The sequence below is a fragment of the Myotis brandtii genome, unplaced genomic scaffold (assembly GCF_000412655.1).
Source record: "Myotis brandtii unplaced genomic scaffold, ASM41265v1 scaffold405, whole genome shotgun sequence".
Classification (NCBI taxonomy): Eukaryota; Metazoa; Chordata; class Mammalia; order Chiroptera; family Vespertilionidae; genus Myotis; species Myotis brandtii.
The window spans coordinates 1,660,305-1,665,304 of NW_005365553.1; the positions used below are offsets into that span (position 1 = coordinate 1,660,305).

Sequence of the window (5,000 nt, forward strand, 5' to 3'; positions counted from 1 at the left end):
AAAAAATTTCTATATGTGACACGGCAGCAGAGTTAAGTTAGGGTTTTTCAAAATGCTGACACGCCGAGCTCAAAAGGTTCGCCATCACTGCCCTAGGACCTGTATTGGTGAAGATATAGACACTTTTTATTACATCACACTTTAGATAGGATAAAACAGTAGGACTGGGCAAGAAACATTTCAAGGAGGGGAAAGACCAACACTGCATAACAGGGAGCAAGAGAAGGTACAGATAGCTCCCAGTTTAAAACCTGGTGTTGGTAATAGGTGAGGGATAAGGATATATGAGAAAAGACATCATGGTATTTTACAATAGGTATTAGAAATGCTATGCAAACTATTGCTTTTGATTTGTTTATCAAAAGTGAGAAGATTAGACACAATAGTAAAGAGTTAGAGGAGCTGATTTTTTATTCTTTCTGGATACTTGCATTCACATAGCTCTGTGGTACATACAGGGTGGGACAAAAGTAGCTTTATAGTTGTTTGTATGGAAAATAATTAATAATAATACAAGAATAAACTCAATGTTTCACATACTCACAACTGTAAACCTGCTTTTCCTCCACACTGTATTTTGTTAAGTCAGTACTTTTCAGGGATGCGCTTTTTTATGTATATAAAATGTAATATTAGCCCTAGCCGGTTTGGCTCAGTGGGTAGAGCGTCGTCCTGCGGACTCAGGGTCCCAGGTTCGATTCTGATCAAGGGCATGTAACTTGGTTGCAGGCACATCCACAATAGGGGGTGTGCAGGAGGCAGCTGAAAAGATATAATTTTTATATTTATTTAAATTCAATATACATACCTCAAAATGACAGAGGCATCTCCATTGGACACTACCATAGGGTGTCTCAGTAGCCTAAGGTATAAACCACTACGGAAATGAAAGAGACCGCTCCTATTAGATCATTAGGGCATATCTTTATTAAAGATAATTTAAATAATCTACTTCCATCTCTTTACCAGAGCTATGACATCTTGACTTTTGGAGCATCAAGAGCCACAATAAAATGTCAATATTTCTTTTGAATAGGCAAATAATGCATGATATAACAAGAACATAATATTTTCAAATATACTATTTGGTTTCTTGCAAATTACAGAAATCCAACTCAAAATGGCTTAAACAAAAGGGAATTATCGATTCTGTGCTGTCTTTAGATTAGATTCAGATTCCAAAATGCTGTCAGAAATTTCTCTCTGTCCACTTGTGGAGTTTCCTTTTATATAGGTTAACTATTTTTAGTCTGGTTCTTCCTCTCTCCATGTGATGAGAAGACAGTCACTAGTAATGTCAAGCTCTGTTTTACTAGATTAGAAACAGGTATCTCTATCCCAACAGTTTCACCATACTCTTATGCTAATTCTTATTGGAGCATCATGTGTCATATGCTCAATACCAAATCAGTAAGTAGCTGAATGAATGAATGAAATAACAGGTATCTACTATTGGATTGCTTTATAAATATAAAGCCATACATAAGTAGCAATCTAAATAAATATAGTCCATACTATTAATTGGGATATTTTAAATTATAGTGGAATGAGTTTTGCATTTATTTTAAAGTATGGCTTAATGAAATAGTTCAATAATTTTTCTGCCATGATGAAGAAGACATGATGCCTTACAGACACTCTCAGACCTTTATAAGACCATAACGTGTTGGAGTTCTTATATGGCAGAGGAATAAATTTGTTTGTCTTAATGTTCATTTTCAATCAGAAACATATCAATATTAAAACCTACCTATTTATTATTTTAAATACTTTTCATAGGATTCCCATAGAGGCTATTTTGTGGTTGCAGGTTATCAATACTAAAATGGGTTTAGGTTTGTACAGGAACTTTATAACACAGAGATAACAGAGCAATTTTATGGGAATATCTGATAGTAAAGAGTGGGATATTGTCAGTACAAAAATATGAAAGACATTTATAGTATATACATAATCATCCCCCAAAGAATTTCTTACCCCTTCTCCTTCAAATTGGTGTTTGTGTCTCTTGTATCAGTACTTTTAAGACTTTCCTGCACTGACACATTTACACATCTGTTTTCTACAACTAATCTAGAAGTTCCTCAGAGACAGGAACAGTGTCTCGTATATCTGTTATCTCTAGCTCCCAACACAGGGCCTGGGCCACTTGGTAAGTTTTCCATAAAAGACTGGATAGATGATGAAATTATAGATCTTTGTTCTGAAGGGGAAACGGATCTGTAACTGTCAAGAACATGCCTGATTTACTCGGTACAGATTACATCAAATAATTTGTATGCTATTTAAGATCCAGTTCTTTCTCTCAGTTCTTTAGAAATAAGAATACATATATTTGTGTCAGTTTGTTAACAAACTTCACCACAGAAAATGAAGCTGTGCATATGATTAAAATCTGATATTTATCATCTCAGTGGGGATGCAAACACTGTCTATGCACAGACTTTTCCTTTAGTAAATGCTGTATTCCTGTATCTAAGAAGTAAGCAAATATGCTGTCTTATTCTTCATGCTCCTTTGTCTCCCCCAACCCCAACCCCTACCAGTATTCAGTTGCCACCATCTGCAGGCTTCCACTCTGGTGTTTCACTTCTTCTTGGCTCTGACTTAACACATAAAATGGAAATGGAGCACTGCTGTCTCTGAGATATTATACAAATGAATTACTATTTTTAGTCTCAACTTCTTATTAGAGGGTCTGTTTTCTATCTGTGTCCATATTAGATTAATATGAAGTGTGCAAATAGATATAGATATATTTTTAATCGTTTAAGAAAAAAGATAGTGTAAATCTAAGAGGCTTTTAATGTCTTTGTGTCAAAAATAAAAGTTGGGTGACATATTCCTTGGCTAGGCTATTAAATATTTATATTTAATGTGGAATTTAATAACTTTATATTTCCTAATTTAATTTCTAAATTTAATTTCTAATTTAATTTCTAAGATAAGTAATCTTATGCAGAATTATTACTATCTAAAGTTAACAAGTGCTACATATTGTAAATATTAATATGCAATTATTAATGTCTTCTTTTAAATTATAACACACCTTTAGTTATATGTGGACAAATGCCAGCTATACCTTCAAAATTTGGGGGTCACTTCAGTATTTGAATTATAGCTGACAATATTTTATATAAGTTATTTCAAATAGTTATAAACTAAATTCCAGGTAACAGTACTTATTACATAAAGACATCCTTAGTATAAGGATAAATGATATGGTGTAATTCTTTAACTTCTAAAGATACAGATTTTTAGTTACATGAAGAATCCACCCACTGCTTCTAAACTATACATTATTTCAGAATTTTTTAGTATTGAAAAGAAAGAAAAATTATTAAAGAGATAAATAAAAGAAAGGAAGGTAACGTGCAATTATGTAAGTACTAGGCACACATTTGCAAGTTCTTTTGGGAAGGATAGAATTAGTACGAGAGTTTAGAAAGTAAAAAAGCTGTGGACGCATTAGATATAGTATGAGACTGGTGTGCAGTATGTATACAACAATATTTTCTTGCAAAATTTTTCTGATTTTAAAAAGTAATATTTATAAAGAATAATATTTAGCATTCAGGATTTAAATCCTTAAAAGTAAATTTTCTCAATATTTTGTGTGAAAATATAAGGATGATTCTAATTCATATTTATAATTGTTTTAAGATATAATCATGTCTTAACTTTCTAATTATAACACTTTAACATACTTTAATTCAGCATTCAGATAAATAATTTTCTATAAAAATGTCTGCGAACAAAATTAACATGTTAAAAATCTATTTCTCAGTCTACTTCTTAAAACTCAATGCATTTAATCACATGGAATATGAGGGATGTATTTGACATTCCTAAGAAATGTTTCTAGAAAACTTAGATTTCCTTTAATTAAATGAAATGATTATATAAACAACTCTGAATGAAACAAAATTCTACTGTGATTATAAATTATATGTGTGGAAAGAAAAGTGTATGTGTGTATGTGTGTGTTTATGTGCATAATATATGTACATATATTTATGAGGTGACCCTGTCTAGAATTTGAATTTATACTTCCACCATTTGCTATCCTCAAGCAAAATGCCAAAAATGTGTAGCTCTGTTTCTTTAAAATATTCTCACCCAAATTCGTTTTAAAGATAGCATGGTATTACTTGCTAAAAATGAGCTAATTAAATATCTGATTAAAATATCCAAACTAAATTCTTTCTCAAATTTTAACATATTATTTCAGCCTGCCCATGTCAATGTTTGCGACAAGGAAAGCAATCCTTCAGTGCGTACTCAGTGACACAACACTCTCAGTTTTTCATCTACCCAATGAGTCATAAAACACTGCCATATGTATTTCTGTGCTGCCAAAATACAACTTTAAATGTAAATATCTACATATTAATTTCAGGGGTTATGGAGGATGCCATACTCATTCTATACTTTATATTTTATTGTGGTTAAATAATTCAAAATATATTGATTTTTGTGGCTGGATATTTCAATACAAATTGGCTAAAATGATTATACTTTATATGGTTACATTGGATTGTTATAAGTATACATATGACTGGAGTAATTCTTCAGTATCCATGAGTAATATGGTATTACGCCCTATTTTATAAATGTAGCTATGGCTTCCAAAAAAAAGAATTATCTAGCTAATCAAAATAGTCATTTTTACAAATTTAGATAGGATATGTAGGTAATATCATTCTCAAATAGCCTTAACCAGTTAAAATGATTGAAATGTTTAATTACTTATAAATACTTATTATTTTATAAGGTTATATATTGTGTATCAGTTTAGTTGAAAAGTAAAATATTATTAATTATTTTATTGATCTCCATTTCTGAAAATTTAGTTGTGGAACAAGTAAGGTATTAAATAACACAAAAATTGCTAGGTAATAAGGAACATGAAATTAATGTTTTAAAGGGGCTCAAGGTAGAACTTGCCTGCTTTTTTTTTTTTTTACTAACTTTGTTTTATAATCCTGCACTCTATTTTA

At 31.1% G+C, this 5,000-nt stretch overlaps 1 protein-coding gene across 2 annotated transcripts in view; it reads left to right on the forward strand.

Annotated features, from left to right (window-relative positions):
• NOVA1 (neuro-oncological ventral antigen 1) overlaps window positions 1-5,000 on the forward strand; it is a 151,378-nt gene that overhangs the window by 142,888 nt on the left and 3,490 nt on the right. The gene's annotated exons all lie outside the window — the stretch shown is intronic.